General features: G+C 42.1%; 1 protein-coding gene across 3 annotated transcripts in view; it reads right to left on the bottom strand.

Annotated features, from left to right (window-relative positions):
• Positions 1 to 16,064, bottom strand: part of cnot8 (CCR4-NOT transcription complex, subunit 8) — an 82,322-nt gene extending 66,258 nt beyond the window's left edge. For 2 of the 3 annotated variants that reach the window (XM_083637332.1, XM_083637333.1), the window contains exon 1: positions 15,983 to 16,064. The gene's annotated coding sequence lies outside the window, so the exon portion shown is untranslated. The remainder of the gene's footprint in view (positions 1 to 15,982) is intronic. The other variant, XM_083637334.1, reaches the window with a different exon arrangement.
• Between the last annotated feature and the right edge of the window lie 8,610 nt (positions 16,065 to 24,674).

Genomic DNA, 24,674 nt, shown 5'->3' with positions numbered 1-24,674 from the left:
GGTTCTCAACTGGTGTAGCCTCAGGACCCTCTATTTGTCCTTGTCATGAAGTCGCGACCCAAATTTCGCATTTTTTTTTGAACCACTCAAATTAATTGCACAAAAAATAGCGCATTAATTTAATACACAATGCCTTCATGCACTGTTATAAACTTCAAATGAACAAAAAAGTGCAACAGAAGTGCAACTAGGGCTAAAAACCAATTGAAATAAGGCAGACTTGAATTACAGGTAGGGATGCACGATATATCGGCAATCATATCGGTATCGGCCGATGTTAGTCATTTTTTAACATATCGGTCATATCGGTATCGGTCAGATGTTGCAATGTTAATATCGGTTATCATTATCAGCCAAATTCTTCACATTGATATGAAATAATGCAGTAAATCTATGATTTATGGGCTTTTCCAAAGGCTTTGCAAATAAAGAAATGCATAACTTTTTCAAATTCAGTGTTAACATGTGTTTTTCAGTATGTACAAAATGTGATGATCATAAAAATGTGGTTTTATACAGATCATATCGACATCGGTAAATATCGGTTATCGGCCATAACAGCAATGTTAACACATTGAGTGCCACAGCGCTTCAGTAAAATTGTCTGGAGCCTGTGCCAGATTCACTTCCATTCAGTTGAAAACAGCTATAGAATTTTTTCTATTATGGCTATATTAACGGGGCTGGACTTTAATGAAACATTGAACACTCCTGCTTCTTCCAAAGAAGAAATTTTGTTTCTAGACAGTTCCATTATGAAATGACAGCCTCTCAAAAAAGTGCACTTTCAAGGGTTTTCTGTCGTTTTTTTTTACTTTCCAAGATATAGTCCCTTTTATGAATACCTTTTGCACTCTAATTTCGAGCACATTCACTGACTCTGGCTGGTGTTTTCTGATGTGGTGGCGTGTGGTGTGGTTTCTGTGCAGCCTGTGTGCCACACACCCCTCTCCCCCCCCCCCCCCCCCCTCTCCACCTCTGAGCTGCGGGCTCCTCCCACACGCACAGAGTTTGTTTTCTCGACTCCGTTTTTGCCCCGGACAGATCCCAGCGCCCATCAAGGAAATGATGCGCGCTGGCAAACGCGACTGAACGAAAAGGCTTGGCCGTTCGGCTTCAGATGCTGGCTTTCTAGGAAATCGTGTGGAGATAGATAGAAGCATAAGAGCTCAGTTGTGAGCGCGGATGCAGCCGAGCCCACTCTCCGCTGTAGACAGAGCAATATATACGGCTCTGGCAGAAAGCATGCATCGGTTTCCACTTTGATCACGGCTTTCTCCGCTGTCTCCTGTACAAAGTAAAGGATCTGAGGTGGGTGGAGCAGCTCCTGTGACGATATTTAAGGTGGCGCCGTGTGATCCCTTGAAGGGATTCATGCTCACTGGCTAGGTACGACCTTAAACAGCAGAATTATGGAATAATATGAATTATGATTTTAGGACGTCCACAGACGTCCTTGGCACTCCTCGTTACTTTTTTTTAGGACGTCCACAGACGTCCTTGGCACTCAATGTGTTAATATCGGTTATCGGCATCGGCCAAAATTTTCATATCGGTGCATCCCTAATTACAGGCCTATATGTTTTTAAATTTAAACAAGTCAAACTGGTCATGCTCAGAAAGTCTTAGTTGAACTGTATGAAATATGAAATAAAATGCAGACTTATCTTGAATTACATGCCTATATGTTTTTAAACAAGTTAATAATAATAATAATAATAATAATAATAATAATAATAATAATAATAATAATAATAATAATAATAATAATAATAAAACAAGTTAACCTGGTCATGCTAATCCAGTTTCAATAGTCTGAATTTAACTAATATGAAATAAAAAAGAATCACAGGCAGGCTATATGATTTTTAGTTAAACTGGTCATAACTTTTAATCAAACTGGGGCCATGCTAATCCAGTTTCAATCATCTGAATTGAACTCAAATTAAATATGAAATTAAAAGGCAGACTTCTCTTGAATTACAGGCAGAGCATATGCTTCAGCTTGTTAAACAAGTAGAACTGGTCAGGCTAATCCAGTTTCAATAATCTGAATTTAACTCAAATGAAATATGAAAAAAAAAATGAAAAAAAAAAAAAAAAAAAATGCCAAAAAGGCAACGAATCGATAATCAAATTCGTTGCCAACGAATTTAATAATCGATTTTAATCGATTTAATCGATTAGTTGTTGCAGCCCTACCGGCGACATTCCAGAATTCCGGCCTTATAGAATATTTACCGGCCCAGTCAAAATGTAGCCTATTGAAAAAAGATAGATGTAACCTAATCATTTCTTAAATACATAACATATTATTGTATAATTTTTAGCAAATGAAATCTTCATTTTAAATCATTTTTTGATTTCCAAATAATTTTCTAACTATTCTGCGCTTGCGAGTGCAAAGGGAGCGAGCTGCAGGCACACCGCTCCTTATTTGATTAATTAATTTGGTTCGGGTTTGCACACCCATTAACTCATTGAGTGCCAGCCACTTTTGGAAGACGGATTAGCCCTTTCAGAGCGTTTTCAGTGATTTCTCGAGGCCCACGGAATATTGTGTGATATTACTATGTAAACACCGAACACGCCCAAAGAACGATGAGACTCTATTGTATCATCAGCAAAAAAAAGTTTATTGATATCATTTTCCGTTCTTTAGTTATCAGCCGGAGAAGATAGGTTGTTTTCAGCAAAAACAGACGTTTCAAATTAGAAGCTGAGATATTCTTTTGTGAAATGAAGCATTTCAAGCACATCACTGACTCTGAAGCTAATATTTTCTGATATAGTGACACCTCAAAAATAATTTCCTTCAATAAAACAGCGAAAACAAAGGAATTTTGTTTGGTAAAATAATATTTTTTAGCTGCAACCAGCAGCGCTGGCCCCTGCGTGCGCAGACTAGGGATGTCGACGGTTAACCGTTAACCGGTTAACCGCCGAGAACGTCTTTGGTCGGTTAAGCATGTCGGTTAAACGGTCAATTTCCATGTTAATTTGCATATAACAGTGTTGCCAATGTGGCGATTCCCCCCCCTCCTTCGTGGTCAGCAATGTAACATAAGTATATTAAATGATGGGGCAAGTATTAATCAAGCTAGATTTGGAAATAAACACATGGTTCATGTTGATTTTATCTACCTGATGTCTGATCAAACGCATTCCGCAGCGAAGCACACACACAGCTGAACACCTGCTGCAGCCACAGTGAAGTGAGCGCACTGACTGCCACGCCCCTCTGCTGCTCCTGTCTGAGCAGGGGCGGGGGGGGGGAGCCGAAATCCTACAGTTCCCACAATGCACTGGGCTCGCGTGGCCTTAGATTCCATGCCCACCCCTCAGGCATTTGGCTGATATCAAACTCCAGTAGGTGGCGGTAATGCACATATATGTTTGCCAACCGCCATAAAACTCAAAGAAGAAGAAGAAGAAGGCTTCGACATACAAAACATTTTGAGAAGAAGAAAAAATCAAAAATAAAATTGCCTCCAAATCGCACCAAATTTAAACCTAAGTATATGTAAGGGATAATGGATAGTGAGCCGGTGATTACTGGCGAAATAATGACCGACAGGTGATATTGAGCCCGACGCGCAGCGGAGGGCTTAATCATTCACCTGAAGGTCATTATTTCCAGTAATCACCAGCTCACTATCCATTATCCCGCTTAGAACACGGCCTACAACTAAATCATTCAATAATCTGACAAAAATAATTATTCAAATAGATTTTTTAATAGCGTTTTCAACGACAAAGCGGTTTCATTCATAATTGGCACACAAGACACCACAGCTGCAACTGGTTGGCCTAATTAGTAGTGTCTTGCTGACAAAAGGCTCTTATCAACTGATTAATCCAGGTGTGGCAGAGCAGCGGTCGGTTGTCGAGAAATAATGACCGGTGAATCTTGTTGATTGACCAATCAGAATCGAGTATTCAAGAGAGCCGTGTTCTAAATGTCGGGAGATGTCTTCATAAAAAAAAAATCGTGTATTTTAAGGCATTTTCCAAGGAGTTACGCGCATCTGATGTTGTAACTATTTCATGTAAAAATGTGTAAAAACGGGTACATTGCTCAGCGTTGATTTCGTTACTTCAACGCACCTACTACTAGATGTAAAATTTGACGAGCTTTCCAATGCCGTCAGTCCCGTGTCTGGACGTGCTTCCGTTCCCGAGATATGGTCTCTTTGCAAGGAGCTATGTAAAGCTAACATTAGCTACCGTAGGCTAGGTGGTGGAAAAAGATGGCTGCCTTTTGTTTTTCTTCAAGACCTCTGAAGGGGCGTGGAGGACCTCTAGAGGCGGGACCATGGCCCACATGGCCCACAGGCCCACAAGTAGTGTAGTTCATAGGTGCTCGACTTCCGCAAGGCTGGACTTGTCGCCCCGACGCGTTTTGCGTCAGAGCGTCATGGAAATAATGTGAGAGATGGTTGATATCTCTGGCTGTAAACAACCAATTTCAAAAATTTCAACGGATTCGAAAACCTTAGGGGCGTGAGATTTAATATATATTCATATTCCCCACGGGAAAGCCATCCTTTAACGTTAACGTTACTGTCCAACACATGGCAGTTCGGATAAATTGTTTCACAAGAGACTGCGTGCGGAGTGCGGACTCGTTTTTATAATGTTGTGGAGCCCTGCCAGGCACAGAGAGAACAGCCCTCGCCGCGTGTGTGAAGAGAGAGAGCGAACGGGTGAGACAGAAGCAAACTATTTTTTGCAGATGTCAAAAGCAGGTAAACCACTGTGGGATTAGTGAGACTATTGCTAAAAGAGAAGAGACTGTAGTGATGTGCACTTTGTCAGTGCGCCCTGCAGCCTGGGCTGTCGTCCGCTCAAACACTACTTCACGGGGCGGCTGCGTGTCAATTGACGTGTCCTTAATATGCAATGCGTGCAACTCTAAGCAGTATAGCCTATCGGAGGAATGTTTTTGTTTAGATGGCTGGAGGGTTCAACTTGTCTTCTCGTTTTGTTAATGTGTTTTTTTCTGCTTGTAGATGTAAAAATAAACGCTTTCTACTGGAAAAAAAAATCAAGCATTTGGTAGCCTAATGGTTTAATGGGGCACAGACAGTAAAATAGCACATTTTAATCTTCTCGGTTAACCGACAGTTGTCGGCTAATGAGTGTCGGTTGTCGGTCAAGAAAAATTATGATTTTCGACATCCCTAGCGTAGACCCTACACTTTCTTGCTGGTCTTGATTTACTGCTGGTGGGCATCAGATATTCTAGCTTGCCAATCTGTCCATCGAGCCTGCTGTCTGGGTCTGTCTGGGTCGGTGTTGTATGCTGCCCTGCGTGCCCCACCCCCCTCGACTGCAAACCCCTCCTCCGTGGGTGTGTCTCTGGTGGCTCTCTGCTGAGTTTGCTCTGCACTGAAAACCCAGCTTTTTCACAGCGTTCCGCGTGTATTTGTCACTGGCTTCCAGCGCTTCCAGTTGAGAATAATAACAACTCCACAACTAATCATGTGGATGGGGCTATCGCAGCGGACACGGAGGGGCTCAATTGTGGCAGCAGATTGGCTGCTGCAGGCACAGCTAACGTTATGCTTCATGCATATCGATGCATACCGATGCGATTTCCGTTTCCCCATGACTTCTTCTCTCTTTTTTCCTCGCCTTTCTCTAATCTGGAGAGCACTGTCGCCACCTAATGGGTCCGTAAAATAGCTTTTACACATTCAACATCCACCATACTTTCACAGGAGATGGATCAGGCTTTGATCCACGTCCCACCGTCAAAAAACGCAATTGACGACTTTAGTCGTCATTGGCACTGAACGTTACTATTTGAATTGACGACTATAGTCGTCATTGGCACTCAATGAGTTAAGATTAAACAATAAAACACAAAAAACAAAAGCTATTATCCAATCGTCCAACAAATATATTTTATTATAGTGAATGAACTCGTCACAAACTTTGTGAACTGAGTTTGTCATATATTCCCGTTTAATTAAGCCAGACACTGGCGGGCCTACATTAAATGTCTCTTTACATCCAAGAACGTGAAATGAAATAACTTGAAAGATAATTTAAATTAAGAAGTTGCCTACCTGCAACAAGCCAGAGATGAGACGTGCAGTCAGTCAAACTTTATAGCCTATATTTTCTGAAGCGAGCACAACACTGCCCATTAAATACTCCATGGCAAATCAATTGAGGTTCTAGTAGGTTATTTATGCTGAAATGATGTTGACATTAGTGACTAAATTAACGGACATAATAATAAGCTTTACAACCTGCAGAGGACCTCTCTGTCGCTGTGAGAATTCTCGCAATACGCCTGCGGCAGTTTCTTCATGATCAGCGCTTCGCTGTGCAAAGCCGATTCTTATCAACCCAACTTTTCCTCGCTGTGCAGCTTCTCATGGCTGGTTGGATCTTGTTCTGGACCATCGTTGCATAAAAAGAACTGGCCGACGGGTGTCTGCGTTGACAACTGGCCGAGGGATGTCTGCATTGACATTTTGGTCTCTTGTGTCAAGCCAAAGCCTGTCGGCATTAGGGTGGGAATCGTGGAGTAACTCACGATACGATATGGTCACGATACTTGGCCCTTGATAACGATATTATCACGATACAGCGATTCTGCGATAATCCATATATTGGAAGAAATTTATCCTACGATACATCACGATATCTGTGTAAGTGAAGAGAAAAAAATACCCCTAAAAGTAGGGCTGGGCGATATGGCCTCTAAAGAATATCGCGATGTTTTTCGGCTATATCGCGATACACGATATATATCTCGATATTTTTGAAATCTCTCATAAATGCTCAATTTAACCCTTCAGGGTTCATACACATTTTGACCAATGGATTTCCATGACTTTTCCATAAGTTCTTAACCTGTATTTTATGCACACCTGGGGTAAAAAAGAAGAAGAAAGAAAGGGCAGATGTTGTGAGCAAAGATGGATGATTTAATATTCCATAGCTCTGACCTAAGCAAATCTGACATCACTATTGTGATATAATATTTTTTTTTAGTAAAGTGTATCACTCAATAGTCAATACAAAAAATAATGGCTTTTATAGAACCGAAAGCCTAGCTGCTTAGTCTGCAGATAAAACATAAAAAATTACATTTAGACTCTTATTGGCATGACGGCAACATATAAGCAGTCTGAATTTTGCATGGGGCCAGTTCTATAGTGAGGCATGGAAAGCCTCACTATACGCCATCATATCTGTGTCGTTTCACTTTTGACTGAAAAATGATGCCTCTAGTCTAGATTAAAGAAAATACACATATGTGATGTTGACAATTATGTAGGCTATGTGCGCATTCGTTTTCCTTATAGATCATGACTGCTCCGCAGCTAGCTACGTTAGCTTGCATGTAACGTTAGTGTTAGTTGATTTTGGAGACACAAACCCTGGACGTTTCATTTTGAGTAGGCTAATGCATGAGGTTCTCTATGGTTTACGCCAGCTCTGGGAGTATGAAATGCTTTAAATGCGGGGGTTTTGGTCACAACAAGCTTGTGGAGCGCTGCCCTGCAACTAGATAGCCTAACCAGCTAGCTAACGTTAGCCCCGTTAGCCATCATCACAACAGCTAACGTTAACGCCAAAACAAATCCGCTGCCTCCTCCCCACGTTTGGTTTAGCGTAACGCCAGCTCAGACTTTCCCCTAATCTCAGAAACCTTGCGGGACATGTATTGCAAATTGCAATAGTGGTTGTTTTGTTATAATTTGAAACTGTCAACAGCCACACTGGGGGCGGCCATGTTTCGCCAGTCTATGGTGCGGACGCGTGATTTCGAATCGCACATAGGTTAAGACATAGGTTAAGGACGGGTGTGTCTGACGCGATTTGACGCGTTTGACGTATCCATGTGATTCCCCCTCCCTTCCTGAAGTGTGACAGAGCTCTCCCTTGAGAGAGAGAGCTGACAAGAGGAAACGTGAAGCGAGTCATGCCGGCGGCTTAAGTTATAAACAATGCGTGACAATTATACTCGAATGTTCGCGATATAGTCATTTCTACATCTCACGTGGCACAAGCCGCAATACATCAAGTATATTCGATATATCGCCCAGCCCTACCTAAAAGGCAAGAAGCAGGTATTATGTAATTATTAGCAGAATTGACATGAACTCTCTCAGAGTTCACTCACTCACTCATACCATTTTCGATACCACAGAGGAAAAGTTACACATTAAGTCTTTTAATTATTATTATTAAAACAAGAAAACCTATATAACCTACCTACAGTACCTATATAATTTCTAAAAGTAGATATTAATGATCAAACATTTGCATTCATGTAGCCTACAGTATTTATGTTTTTGTTTCAACTACAAACATAAACGTCAACTTGAAACTATGTTTCAACTACCACACACAGCATAATATTTTAGCCTGTTTAGTAAAAAAAAAAAAAAAATTAAATAAACATATCGATACTTGGTACCAGTGTATCGCAAGTGGAAATATCGCGATACCGTGAGTATCGATATTTTGTCCCACCCCTAGTCGGCATGCGGGGCGCTGTGGGCTGCGGCCTGCGGGATGCTGCACAGCTGCAGTGTGCAGCTTAATTGCATCGCAGTTAAAGAGCGTCTGCTATATTTTTTCTCTTTATCACCCAACACAACATAACAGCGGGGCGAAAATATATAATATTTAAATCTATATTTATGTTGTAGCTTATCAACATCACTGGTCACACAATATTGGGCTATTTTGTATAGGCTAATGAATGCATTTATTTGGCATCTCCAACCGGCTACTTGAGCCGGCGACCTTTTAATTTACCGGCCCACGGGAACAAATACCAGCTAAAAGCCGGCAATTACCGGCTAACGGAATCCCTGGTCTATATGCATACGGCACAAGACGTCTTTTTCCTGTATTCCGGGGATCTCCGTCGTTTCGACTTGAGTTCCGCAGAGTTGTGCATAGCGCGATGTGTGCGCAACTACCCCTGTGACGTCGGCTGTAAAAGGGTCTATACATACTTGGCTAAAACTACCCACCGTATAATGTGTGCTATAGATTGATGTCTGTTTCCATCTCATGGCTGTAACACCTACTGTAAGGTTTGGTATAGAGAACCTGTGCTGAATTGGGTACTGGCTCCTGATTGGTCCGCACAAAATTACAAATAATTTTTTTTTATTAGCTCCTGGACAAGTGCTACTGCTATCGGTTATTCTGGCAATGTATCTTGTATCTTTTCCTTTGAGTATGTATTTCCTTGTATGTTTTTCCAGAATGCCTTTTTGACAACCTCCAAAGGACTTGTTGAATTCTGCTGTGGGTTTAGGGCTGCACGATATTGGAAAAAACTGACATTGCGATATTCCCCGCCCATGCGATATATATTGCGATATGAAAAAATACAGATTTTCACCAGGTTAGCTCTATTTGAAAGAAAATAATATTTCTAGAATGATTGGGATGATTTTGTAGAGGAGTCCATCTGATTTTGGAGGGGAAATTAGGTATTTTAATGTTTCTCAACCACTGGGCTGTGACCTACTGGTAGGCCTCAGAGCGTCATCTATCAGGGTGCATACACATTTTGACCAATGGATTTCCATGACTTACATGAAAAAGTGAGTTATGACATTCTACTTTAAAATGTCACTAGCCTATACTTCACTTAGTGTAATGCAGCCTTTAAAACCAGGGAAAGACAACATGTATGCTGTATCACCATATTACCATCCAACATCTAAGACTATAGTCTCAAATCACAATACAATATGGATATAAATTTGATATATTGCCCACCCCTAATATTGAGTGCCAGAATCTACCTCCCAATGATGCTATTTGCAGAAAAACATTAGATTTAATTGATTAAAATCACTGCTTTCAACTTCTTTCGTTCTTCTAACGTTTCAATAAATCAACAATGAAACACCGCTGCCACTTCACACGGTTACTTCACACACTTGGTCTGACCCCCCTCCAGAAACTACCAAGTGGTACGCTCCGCATTTGGGGAGTTCCGGTTTTTGAGCGCACGCAGGGCAGTACAGAGACGAGGATTCACATGCAGCCGACCGGTGACAAACAATTCATTCGTGAAAAGTAATAAATATACATTTAATTGCCCAGCTATGTCTATTGTCTTTTTATTTTCACCGACATGTTTTGTGTAAATGAGTCGCTATGTATGATTACCTCTACCGTAACGTTACTGCTATCATCTGATGCATCATCAGACTGAGGGGGAGAGAGAGCTGCGGTGATACACGGACAACTTCTCAGTAATCACTTTAGCCTTCGTGTCATAAGTTGCGGTCTTGCTTTTTGGTGTTTCAAGAGTAAATATCTCCACTCCACGGACATGTTGAGTTACAGCAGCCAGCCTGCTGTATGCGAGTGCGCTGCAAGCTGTGGACAAGTCCGCCTCCGCAACCACATCGTTTACAGACAGGCTACTGTCAGCAACGCAACATAAGCAAAAACAATTCAATTTTGCTCTCTGTGCATGTTTGTTGTGTTGAAGCTAAGCATTAAATGAGTGAGTACAGTAGCGGGGCGTCTCTCTCCTTTGAGAGAGCCTGCATTTCACTCAGTAGGCTACCCCTAAAGTGAGAGTTTATCAAGCAACATGACGAGTTAATTTGCTTTTGACATCGCACGTCCTGCGATGTGACTATCGCGCATGCGCACATCGCAATGTCGATGTGTAAACGATATATCGTGCAGCCCTATGTGGGTTATAAATGTAGCTAAATGGAGAGAGTAATAATTATAGAGGCAGCGAGGAAGAATTTCCAGTTATGAAAAAGTGAGGGTCCATCTGTCTTGTGGCCACTTTGCATTGAGGTATATTGAGGCTACTGCTGTGTAGGGCTGTCCCGGCGAGTCGACGTAATCGATGACGTCGACTACGTAAATACGTCGACGCACGATACGTGCCTCGACGCACCCCAATCGTCACAAAACAAAAATAGTGTAGCTCATGTTAGCGGCTAACTGTTGCTTGTCGTTAATTTACATGGCAGTAAAATGCCACTGAATGACCAAATTGATTTAACTTTTAACCATTTCGATTTCCACTTTCCATACGGACCCCCAGCATTGGTTAGTTGTTAACGTCGTGACAATTTATAACGTTATAACGTACTCCGACCGGTTTGCGGTGTTGCGCAATAGCTACAACCCCTGGCTATATTCAGACTGATAGTATAAACCATAAACCGGAAGCTGGAGCACGTTATAAACATTATAAATATAGTCACGTTTAGGGATGGGCATTTTAAGCAATTTAAATAGTCGAGTACTCTCCTTCTATTACGGACGAGTGCTCGAGCACTCGCGCAAGGGGGGGGGGGGTCTGTGTCATTACTATGGTAATGACTGAGCAGCTGCTGTGTGGGGGGCTGTTCACACATTACGTTTGCATTTTCGCATGGAAAAAGCGCTACCTGGAGCATTTTTTGTCAGGAGAGGAACTGACTAATATTGGGTGACGCTAAGCTAACATCTAAAGCCTACCTCAGACAGTAGCCTATCTCTGATGGTTGGATGGATGGCATTAGCGCTTTGGAGCAGACACGTTGTGAAACAAGCGAAGGCATTTCCATGTCTTGTCCAGCAATGTCAGGTTATTGTCCAGTATCATCCATTTTACTTTATGATCACTGTTACATTACCGTAAATCCACGGATTACAAGGTCCGGTGTTCTGCCAAAAAGTGAAAACTGACCAGTGTGATTAACGTTACAGCTGCAGCTGAATAGTGATCACCATGAAGCGATTGTCTCCCAAAAAGTGATTATTTCTCCACATTTCTTGTGACCAACGTTATGGGAAACGACAGTGTAGTCAGTAAACTAGTGCAATGTTTTGAATGAGTTTTATCGGGCGTGCGATGTGAAGAAGCGTGCGGGAGCATATCTCCAGCCACCATTTTCGGGATGAGCTGGAAAACTTCTGGTTAAAACTTTCAAAATAATGTTACTTAAACAAAAGTAAATAGCTTATTGATGCACGTTGGAGGAGAAAAAGTATTTCAACGAATGAAGCAGCAAACCTTGTATCAAAATACTCGTTGTGATGTTATATGGCGTAATACTGTGGCTGTAACGCATTACTCAAAATAAATAAGGTTACGTTACAATAAGCGTTTTATTTTTAAAGCAACAAAGCGGATGATGTACTTGTACATTCTGGCTGACTTGACGCCCGTGCAGTTCATGCTGCCAGATCCACATGACGATGCGTGCGTAGATCTTAGACCATTTTTAAATGGGTGGGGAGTGGGGCGAGTACCCGAACAGCAGAAACGTTACTCGAATACTGACGTTATGAACGAGTGCTCGAGTACCCGAGTACTCGCGCCCATCCCTAGTCACGTTATAAACTAACCAATGCTTGGCCCTTTCTGCGTCGGGTGCTGCTTCTCTGGCGGCTAATCGTGTGGAGAAACTATACAGCAGAGACAGAGAGGCTCAGTTGTGAGCGCGGATTGACTGCTGTTCGCAGCCAACGTTAACTCCAGCCAGAGCAATCTATATGGCTCTGGCTGCAGCATGAGCGGTTTCTCTTTCATCACGGGGCTTTTTCCTGCTGTTTTCCTGACCTTTCTCTAATCTGGAGAGCACTGTCGCCACCTAATGGGTCTGTAAAATAGGTTATACACATTCAATAGCTGCCATATTTTTATAGGAGATGTAAGAGGCTTTGATCCACGTCCCACCGTCAAAAAACGCAATTGACGAACATACTCGTCCTTGGCACTCTACGTTAGTATTTGAATTGACGAACATACTCGTCCTTGGCACTCAATGAGTTAAAAGTTAAATCAATTTGGTCATTTGGTGGCGTTTTACTGCCATGTAAAGTAACGACAAGTAACAGTTAGCCGCTAACATATTAGCCACATTACCCATCAGCGGAGCGTCGTTTGACGTCAGCACACTCTTCTAAACAGGTCGCGTGCCGCATTCCAGTCGATTCCAGTGGGCATTCCCATGCTTTCACATGGACCCATGTTGGGTGTGGATGCTACAGACAGTCTTGTGTCTGGATGATGTGTGTACAGTCCATGTGTGTGACCATCTTACATGGAGCATTTTGTCTTTCTCCAAAATTAAGAGCACTGTTACTGAAAATTGCACACCATTGTACTGTAAGATGATGATTTTATGTTGGACTGCTGCTAAACTCAGTTGACATTGCACAAGGTTTTTGGTATTCCTCCTGAAAGTGACTTGAATTTTATTTATTCTACTATTTTATTTTGAATTGCACTATATTCATTTTATTTGAGGACAAGCTCTTGCTTTAATTTTATTTGAGAGATTTTATGTTGGACTGTTAAAGAGAATGAGATGGTTAAATAAAATACAGAAATTGATTAGTTTTGGGCTATTTATTTGTTTTGGTTAAATTTATTGTTATATAATAAAAAAATTAAATAAAAAATAATCGTTAGATTAATCGACTAATCGAAAAAATAATCGTTAGTCGAATCGATTAGAAAATAATCGTTTGGGACAGCCCTACTGCTGTGGTCTCTCTACAATGGATTTGTCCCTGTATGATAGTTGAATGTCGGTGCAAAATAGGAGAGTCTAGAAATAAGCCCTTGCTCTGATTCTGAAGGGCTGATACCAAAACCTGACATTTACAGTTTTAGATAGTTTTAGATAGTTAGATAGATGAAACATGTTCTGCTATCAAACTTCACTGCAGCTGCTCTGCAAATATCTTGATGGACATTACATCCTCTATGTTTAGCCAAGTATCCTTGGGAGCAGGGATAGCGGAACGCATCTGAACTTGGGGGGGCCGGGGGGCGTGTCGGGGGGGGCGTGTCCCCCCGTCGGGGGGGCGTGTCCCCCCGAATCTCGGCAGCGCCGAAGAAAATTTTATGTTTTTTGGACTTTTATCCATATTTAGAAGAATATTTAATTTTAAATTAACATTAGGATTATACTGTTGTGATGTCATTATTCAGTATCTTCTCCTTTTCTAGTATTAGTATTAGTATTAATATTAAATACTGAGTATCTCATGAAAAACTATTAATATTGCATCTTTTGTGTTTAGCTCCGTCTCACAGCAGGCCCGGCTCCAGAACCAAATTACAGAGGGGGCCTGCCCCTAGCTTGGGGGGGCCAAGGGGGGTCCGGGGGGATTCTCCCCCGGAAGAAGATTTTGTACATTTTAAAGTAAAATTCGTCAAACTGGTGCATTTGAGAGCAAAAGGAAGAGGCTAAATCTATGAGGAACTACACACATCTCTAATGTGTTGTGACTTTACAAATAGGCCTAAACAATTAATATTAAATGTATTTACACATTGTGCACAAATTGCATTCATTGTGACAAATTTACAATAGTTAATTAATATCCAGCCAGAATCATTGCAAATGGAGGTTCAAAGTAACAGTTAGCAATAGCATTCAGTTAATCAATGCCTAATGACAGCCAGATTCCGTTTTAAACTTTAAAACAGAAAAACGGAAAAACGTTTTTAGCACACACAAAAAAAAAAAAAAAAAATTGAATGGGGGGGCCAGTTTAGGGAATGGGGGGCCCGGCCCGGTCAGGCCCCCCTCCAACGCCGGGCCTGTCTCACAGCATTGTAACATTGTAGTGCAGCCAGAAAGGAAAACTACTGTAAACATTTGAACCACATTTCTTGTTTAGAACCTATAGCTAGCAACATCGCCATCTCCTGAAAAACATTAATATTGCACCTTTCTTGTGGCTACATCACAGCATCTACTGAAAAACATTTATAGTGGTTCTGACTTGTTTAGTTCATTTTAGATTCACATCACATCTGAAAAACAACCAGTCGAGTGTAATAAGTAAATGAGGTTTAATTGTAAAAAAAAAAAAAAAAAAAAATCTAAAAAAAAAAAAAAAAAAAAAAAAAATTTTTTTTTTTTTTTGGGAACTGAAAAGTACCCGGGCCGCGGCCCGGGTGGCCCGGGCGGTTCCGCGATCCCTGCTTGGGAGCAAGAAACATACACCATCAAACAACAAAATGGGCACAGAGATGTGAGGTGCATCGCTGATAGCTGCTTTTCAACATGTTTTAAGGGTGGATGTTAAGCCTATGGTCCATAATGTGGAGTCCAGGGACCACCAGGGGTCCTCCAGGGAGTTCCAGTAGGGTCCCCATCAAATGAATTGTTAACCTTGATTATTTATTATTAAATTATTATTATAAGTAGTAGTAGTAGTAGTAGTAGTAGTAGTAGTAGTAGTAGTAGTAGTAGTAGTATATTTCTTGATTATTTCATTTAAGAACTTAGCATTAACACAATTATACTGTGGAAGAATTCTCTTTTTGTCATAGTTTCACTTGTTATTATGTCTCTACCTACAATACAGGTAGGCATGGGATTCTGGACAAAATCATATTCAATGATAAAGGTATTCTCAGATTTTGATTTAAGAGACAACATCTCATTAATGGGGTTTGGAGCTCTAATGTGGGGTAAATTAGGGGTACTTGATATGAAAAAAAGTATTGTTACAGCTGAATCTATCAGCCTAACCAAACACATGATTATCCCCATGTAAATCAGATACACAATGTGAACGAGCAGAGTCCTCCATCATGAGGCTGAGATGAGGATACTGACCACGGGAGTCAGATCCCATCTCAACCTCTGACTGCAGAGAAACGAGACGTTAGCTACGAACTGGACTCCAAAACCAGCCCAACCTTTTTGAACCCGGCTAGTTAAGTTTAGGTTAAGGGGAAAGGACAAGCATGGTGGCTAACGTTAGCTAAGCTGTGTACAGCAAAACCTATGCGCTGCTGAAGCTAATATCTGGATAGCTAGCTTTACCGTTTACGTCCCATACAACAGCGGCTAGGCAGCTACAGCAATAGCTTAGCACGCTAGCCTGATAAAACACAACTTTTCAGCTCCCGTTGACTGCTGAATGTCCCACGGCCACTGCCGACATGTGTGAATATGTCAGCGTAGTTATGTGAAGATAATAAAGCACAAATCAAGCTTACCTGAGGCGCTGCTGGGGTTTTTTCTCGCTGTTACCTATTGTTAACGTCGTTAGCGCGAGCGCCTCCTCAGTGAGTCTACTAAAGCGGAAGTCAAAGAATCAACAGCGGAAGCGCACGGAGAAAAGGTCTCGTCGTTTCTTTTTTTTTCTTTTCTTTTTTTTATGAAAAAGGAACTTTGTGGATAGAAATTACGCAGAGATCTTTTCTAGTTCATTTTTTCTTCATGTGTGTGTGTGTGTGTGTGTGTGTGTGTGTGTGTGTGTGTGTGTGTGTGTGCGTGTGCGTGTGTGCGTGTGTGTGTGCATAGGCAGCGGAACCATCTTGGGGGGGCGGAGGGCGTGTCGCCACCCCCCCCCCCCCCCACACACACACACACACACACACACGTCTGTGAACCACCATCATTGATTATTATTATTATCATCATATAAAGATTTTGGTCGTTTGAAGCCAGATTCATATAGGAATATCTAATTTTAAATTAACATTAGGATTAGACGGTTGTGATGTCAGTATTCAGTCTTAAAGGGCCCATATTTTGCTTATAATGTATTATAATTTTATTGTTGGCCTCCAGTAGAGTAACTTATTGCATCATTCATAGTTGAAAAAACTCAGTTTATCTTGTACTGGCTCTCACTGCCCCCTTCAGTTCACCCTCTGACTGAAACGCCCTGTTTTAGGTCCTGTCCCTAACCCCCACCCTCCGGGAAATAGGAGGGCAGCGCGAGGAGTTTTTGTGTTTGGCCGCGGTATGTGATGCCCTGCTCGGCCAGCCGCCGAAGGAAATGTCCCGGCACAGCCCGGGCCGAGCGGAGCTAGGGGATAGATAGCTAGGGGGATGTTGATATATCAATTGATAGCCTTGCTTGTTACGCCCAAGTCACGTTTGTTATCGATGGTCAAATTCGTTTTGACAACCCCTTGCTCGTTTATATAATTGTTTTACAGCTCCCCGCCCTGCCCGGGGAGCTTCACACTATTCAATAGTTGTCGTCACATTCAAGCCACAACACAACAGCTAATGTAGCTAGTTAGCTAACTTCCCAAATGCTTGTGACTATAGTGTGCCTCTCCTAGCAAAGGCTACATGGACCAAACCAAAATGAGGACTTGGAGAAGTAAGCAAGTTGGACTAACGTTACAAGTTCTGAAAATGTGTGCCTTCGTCATTCATCGGTTGTTCATGTCTATGAAAGGCAGCTGTGCTGCTAGGCTAATAGCAAGTGCTAACGTTACCCAGCCGGTGGTAAGTAACGTTAGCGCTTCCAAGCTGCTAGCTACAACCGATGCTGGAATGAGACACATATTTTCAGAACTTACCACTTCAGTCCTACATCCTGGCTCACTTCCAAGTAGTCTCCTTGTTTTATGTGAAAGTGAAAGGCAGATACGGCCGAGACGAGTGGAAATTAGCAGCGCTACTGTCGGTCGGTAGTGTACATGTCCTCGGCAGTGTACTGAGCAATGTCAACACAGGGAAGGGTGGGGGCCCGGCGGCAATGCTTTGTTGCCAGGGTAACAAGTCCTGCCTGACGTCACCAGAACTATGGTTCTCGCACAAAATCGGCATAAATCCATGTCATCTCGTCTACGAGAGTTCATGGGCGGGAGGGGGGGTTCATGGGGGTAACATTAAAACACTTTCACATATTTATTTGAAGCTTAGCCCATGTTTAATATGACCATCCAAGATTGTAACAACATATATATGATACAAAATTAAGACATGCATAATAGGGCCCCTTTAACAATCATATATTTGCTCCTTTTCTCACACTCCTATGTCACCACCTGCTCTCCCTGCAGGGTTTGAGATTAAACTTTTTTTTCTATCACCAGCCAATATGGCTGCTAGATTTTAAAGTTACGAGCCAATTAATTTCAACTAGCCAAAATGTTTTTCTTGAAATAAACCAGAATATGAGTGCCACTGGGTTAATATAAGCATACTCTCTCGTAACGGGACAAGCCCGTCTTTTATTGTCACACGAACACCACAACACATGCATGCGGCCACAACACACTCATGCTGACGGTGGCCGGTGAAAAGTGTCCTCTGCATTTAACCCATCCAGGCATGTCCTTTCCTCCGGGGGGCAGGCCAGGAGCAGTGGTCGCTTTCTCGTACAGCGCCCGGGGACCAACTTCGGGTGTTGTCGTCACTGGTCGGATGACGATGACGATCTGATCTTCTGCATGTTTTTAGTGGGGGGGTTATATACGGAGGAACCCCCTGGGGGAGCACGGGGAGAACATGCAAACTCCACACAGAGAGAAAGGCCCTTACGACGAGATACCCCACCTGGGCAGTAGGCACTGAAGATATGGGGGGGAACACAACCACAGCGCCCACAGTGTCCCAGGCGAGAATCGAACTCAGGACCTTCTGACTGTGAGGCGACAGCTCTACCACTGAGCCGTATCAGTACAAATAAGTTATAGCATAATGAATCTATAAATTACAGCACGGGTATTCATCGTAATTCATCGTCATTCATTGTAAAAATGAAATGTACCCGGGCCATGGCCTGTGTGGCCTGGGCGGTTCCGTGTGTGTGTGTGTGTGTCACTGAGAGCAATGCTCTCACTTTCAGGAGCGCCCTGTTCACATTTAATTCACACACACATTCACACCTGGGCAAGCGCTGTCTGTCACTTTCCTCACCCCGGGGTCTGGAGGATTGAACTTGCAAAATGTTTTCAGATACGTAGTTATTTATCCCATTATCTCAACATATAAGACAGTTTGTTTTCCCGAGATAAGAATACGATTATTTCAAGATCCCTAAATAGAAATATACGCATATTGGAAAGTTCAGCTCTCACTCAGTCCTGCAAGGTTTAGGCCTACCTCTAACCATCAAAAACTGAACAAAATGATAGTCATTGTGTTAGAAATCAACACCAAACTTTTCCTGATAGAGACAGTCGGCATGTGTGGGAACGCCCACAAAATGTTATACGGCTGGCGCGCGAGTGGGGTAAAACCGCCCATGTAGCCTATCTCAATGGGCGACTCACCAAAGGAAGGTGCTGCAGCTCTACACTACATGTACTTAGAATGCCTCCCTCCATGCAGCTCTCACGGTGCAGAGATAGCCTTGAGCTTGAGGAGGAGATGGTAGAGGAGCAGTTCAAGTTCACATGGCATGTGATCTATGGCGACAAGAAGATTAGCACCATGGCTGAGGCCCATGCTGCGAAGTGGAAGAGAATGAAGAACAAAATTATTCCATCTCCCTCCAGATGCAGATGGCCTACGCCAACAGTGGCTCTGTGCTGACTAGGGGGCCTATCTTCGTACGACGCTATTGTTGCGCTGGAACTATTATTGCTATCTTCCCTGCGTCTTACACTATCGTCTGCCTCCACCGTCCAGTTTTGCTCTGGGGTCTATGCCATGCCAGACACAGGTGTAGGCGTGGCCCAGGCGTGTCCGTGGGCCTCTAGCCTATCATCTGTCTCGCGCAAGTGTCATTTAGCGCTCGGGGGAACATACCGTCGGTATGTTCCGAGCGCAAAGAGAGGTTTGGGCGCTGCCCGTTCCAAAATAGGCGTTCCAGCGCAATGTGTTAGAAAAAGGGGCCTTGGGTGCTCTCAATTTTAACGCCAGCAAATAGCTGGTCTTAGAGCAAACAACCCCACTACGCCTGAGCGCACACAGTATTCTCCGTGCAGTGCAGGAAATCCTTGCTTGGATACATACGCACGGCATGGATGTCTCTCTCTCTCTCCAACACTTTGCGCATGCAGACACTCTTCCCTCCTGAGAATGCCACGTTGATTTTCAACTATGGCCTACATTGCAGAAAAAACACATCTTGATTTAAAGATGAGAATTCGTTTGTCTGGTTTTATTAGGCTACATAATTCCCGACCATACATAGTCTAGCAGAAAGTCCTCAAAAAAGGCTTTAGTTTTCGAGATACCCCTACCTGAGGTAGAACAAAACACAACAATGATTTTTCTTATCTTTAGGGTTTCCCATTAATGAAATTGATTGTTGTCAAAATTTATTTTTGGGGAAAAAATGTTTTTTTGGCTGTTCTTTAGAACTACCCCAATCCCTGAAAAAGAGCCAAATTAGGCCAGTCCAGATAGGGGAAAGGTGACAAAGAAGCCCATAACTTGAGAATGTTCACTCTTTTCCTCATCAGATTTGCTGAGGTATGGACCAGGTGGCTGCCGTACATCACCAAATAGTCAGAAAATTATTGACCTTAAAAGATAATGAATTATAGTCTTGTAAACATAGCTTTAGTTTAGGCGGAAATTGTTCTTTGTGGTGATAGGAACATAGGACTCCATCACTTTTCTCTCATTTATCAAAAAAACAGAAATCCTTAAAAAATATACCATTACTGAACTGTCTAGGGAGCTATTGAACACTAACCAGTAGTTGTATGGAGATATCTGGTACCGTTCTATTGCAAGTGAGATTTCTTTAGACATAGGCCTACTACCTTTTTTCTGAAACAGTCAAATTAGGTCATTCCGAATGGGGGATAAGTGTCATAATAGCCTATAAGATGCTCACTCTGATGGTAAATGGTAAATGGTAAATGGCCTGTATTTATATAGCGCTTTTATCCAAAGCGCTTTACAGTCAGTAGGTACATTCACCCATTCACACACAATGATGGCGGCAGGTTACCACGCAGGGTGCTGGTACACCAACGGGAGCAATTTGGGGTTCAGTGTCTTGCCCAAGGACACTTCGACATGCAGACTGGAGGAGCCGAGAATTGAACCACCGACCTCTTTTATCCAAAGCGATTAGTGGACGCTGGAGGAAGTTTTTACACATCCAGTCATTCATTTGATCAATGCACTGACAGAGTGAGTCAATGGGAGCATGATCGCCTGACGAAAGAGTTATGTAGAGTTGTGTATCATCTGCATAGTTATGGTAGGCTATATGGTTTCTGTGCATAATTAGAGCTAAAGGGAGCATGTATAGATGAAATAGAACGGGCCCCATGATGGATCCCTGAGGGACCCCACATATCATTTGAGTTATGTCGGAGGTGTAATTGCCAATGGATACAAAGTAGTTTCTGTCCTGGAGATGCGTTTTAAACCATTGGAGGGCCGTATCAGAGAGCCCCACCCAGTTTTCTAACCTGTCTAATAGAATTGAGTGATCGACGGTGTCGAACGCAGCGCTAAGGTCTAACAATACTAGAATTGAAATTTTTACGGCATCTGAGTTTATTCTAATGTCGTTGAGAACCTTAGTGAGTGCGGTCTCAGTACTGTGATGGGGACGGAAGCCTGATTGGAATTTGTCTAGCAGATCATTTGTGGTTAGGAATCTGTTTAGTTGAAGATAAACAGCCTTTTCAATGATTTTGCTTATGAATGGGAGATTTGATATTGGTCCAGACGATCCAGGCGCCGACCTAGGCGCCGATTTGCATGCTGATGCTGGTCTGTCCTAACCTGACTCTGCCAGATGGGGGCGGCATTTTTCACAAATTGCTCCCCCTCCGTTTTCTGGTCTGCTCACTGGTCACCGCTGTACTCCTGCTTAATTGCATATTGCGGGCAGACCAGCATTCTTCTTCCAGCATTTACTTTCTGTCTGCTCCTTGTGTTTGAAGCACATTCACTTGGCTATCCTGCAACTCTTTCTACAGTCTGTGGTCACACTCAGTGGGTCAGACAGACAGCAGTTTCGATTGCTAGCCTGCATGAAAGACACCACTGTGTGTTTTATGTTTCAGAGTGTCTATTTGTAAATAAATATCTTCTGCCGTGTTGTGGGGCTATTCGTACCCCCTACTTACAAGCACAGCAGAGCGGAGGAGGCTCGGAGCTGCCTGCGACAGCCTACTACGGTAGGCTATATACACGCGCAATACATCCATGTAGGCTATCTGGAGTTAATCTTTTATTTAAATTACCTTATTTTGCGAGACAAAGACACATAGCCAATACGCACAATACGCACAGCTATCAGTCAGTCTGTCTGTCTGTCTGTCTCTCTCTTAACGTTACTGCTGGCTGTGCGCACGCAACTAGGTTTGCATGAAATAAATTGCGTTTTGTTCTTTAAACTGTGCTGACTCCACTCTCCTCCGCTCCGTTCCTCTCTCTTGTCATCAAGGCTCACTGACAAAAACAAACGCTCACTATATACCTACTTTGCTTTTGAGATCTGCTTTTCTCTCCCTCTCTGCTTCCCCCCCTCTTTACACATCCTCCGCACGCTACACTTGCTAAAATTGAGGGAAACATCAGTGATTCTTCGGGATTAAAGGGATAGTGCGGATTATTGGACATAATGTTGTATGAACTTCATCCCAGCTGTAGAGTGCCTGGGGAGCTCACTTCCTGATCCATGATTCCCGTGGGCGGAGCTATAACTTGATCTGAGTGGAGAAAAACTAGTCCCGACGGACACTATAGGCCAGGGTCACGGAGTTATCAAGTTGTACCCCTAAAGAACGCATGCATATGTTATGACATCCAGAGATGGGCGAAAATACATCATAAAGTATTTTGATACAAATTACAAATACTTGCTCAAAAAATGTATCACAATACAAATACAAAATACCTGTCTGAAAATGTATTTGAGATACAAATACGTATTTTGTATTTTGAAAATACATGAAAATACATTTTATAAAAACTGATAAAGAGCTGCAACGATTAGTCAATTCATAGATGAATTGCCAAATATTAAATTAATTGCCTATTTTGATGATCTATTAATCATTTAGAGACATCTCTTTAAGGAAAATGTCCTAATTCTCTAGACTCAGCCCTCAGTCTTAATCCGTTTCACTCCTGTAAGACTGAGAATATTACTATTTAAATCTTTGCATAACGTTAGGTGGCGCTGTTGGAAGCCTTGCATCGGAGAACCAATCATGAGTGTTGTGGGCGGGCCTGCTTTCTGGGCGCAGTGACGCTCATGCAGAACCAGTGTCTCGCAAAACATCGCCGCGTTTGCGGAGAAACATATTAATCACTTAGAAACAAACATAACCTGTTAATAGGACGTGTTTCATCCGGCCCCGGCGGCTAGAGGTCTTTCCCCCAGCGATAAGCCAGACTCCCGGGGCTAACGTTACAGAGCCTGCTGATGACTCACAGTAGCAAGCGGACCACTTCCGGGTAGGAAACATTATTGTAAAATAAACAACAGCTATAAATTTTGTTTGGAGCATATCAGCTTCATGCTCTGTGTTAGGACTATGATAAATGGCATTGCCGCTACCAAATAAAATTCTAATAATAAATGTAGGCGTGTCTGCTGCCGGCCGTTCTCGCCGGGCTCGGACAGACAGTTTCTGACAGTGAAATTCCCAGACGTTTGGTGGCGCAGCTCACCAAACGTCTGGGAGCCGAGACTACTAATTCTCTGATTTCAGCTATTCAAAAGTGAAATTTTCTGGTTTCCTTAGACAGTAAATCCTCTCTTTAGTCCTCTGTCACAGTATGTGTACTCCCTAACACACTGCAGTTCTTCCATTTTAGTTTTAGTTGTTTTTCAGTAGAACTAATTTCTCCTTCAGCTCAGCTGTTAATCACCTTCTGTGAGGGCTTTTGACTTAAAGGCAGCATTTCTGCATGTTAACCTCAAGTTTTGGAACTTGACTATGTTTAGCCATAGATATCTGACATCATAACACAATATATAAATAACTGAAATAGGTAAAAGGCATAGTAGGTCCCCTTTAAACAACTTCACATTCACCACCATGTCAGTAACTTGTCGTCACAGTATTTATTTAACGTGCAAACATATTTATACAACTAGAAAAGGTTACATTTCAGGAATTGAATGCCCTGATATAGTTCAGTTAGTTGTTGTTTTTCCAGTACAACTTATTTCTTCAGCTATTCACATCAGGTTTCAGTTTAGTTCAGTTACCGGTAGTTAGTTTTTCAATACAACTTCTTTCTCAATCTATTCTGAATCATATCAGCTTTCAGTTTAGTTCAGTTAGTTGTTTTTCAGTACAACTTATTTCTCTATCTATTCTGAATCATATCAGGTTTCAGTTTAGTTCAGTTAGTTGTTTTTTCAACTTATTTCTCCATCTATTCATATCAGGTTTCAGTTTAGTTCACTTAGTTGTTTTTAGTACAACTAATTTCTCCATCTTTTCACATCAGGTTTCAGTTCAGTTAGTTGTTTTTCAATACACCTTATTTCTCCATCTTTTCATATCAGGTTTCAGTTCAGTTTAGTTCACTTAGTTGTTTTTAGTACAACTAATTTCTCCATCTTTAGTTTAAACCTGTGTCAATGTTTACATGTGTCAATTTGAGAATAAAAAGAAAAATGTATTTTATGTATTTGAAATACACAAAATACAAGATCTGAAAGTATCTTGATACAAATTACATCTCATTTTTCTCTGCCCAGCCAAATACAAATTACAAAATACAAAAAAGTAGTTGAAATACGTATTTCAAATACAAGTATTTCAAATACTGCCCATAACCTTACTGATCTGTAATATTACAGTTGTGTAGGCTATATCCTATAATTTCACTTCTTGTTCTGTCAGAATACATCAATAGAATGGTTCTGGGTGTATAGCATCATATAGCCTACTCTACCATATCAACCAGTCAACCATAGAGAAATGTTCATGAATTGTCTTGATTAGCACATTACAGTATGCACATAATGAACATGTTGTTGTATTGTTTCAGTCAGTACAGGCT

This window comes from Poromitra crassiceps (assembly GCF_964638095.1).
Source record: "Poromitra crassiceps genome assembly, chromosome: 1".
Taxonomy (NCBI): Eukaryota; Metazoa; Chordata; class Actinopteri; order Beryciformes; family Melamphaidae; genus Poromitra; species Poromitra crassiceps.
Note: the sequence above shows the minus strand (reverse complement) of the source record. Positions and strands in the feature narration are given on the sequence as shown.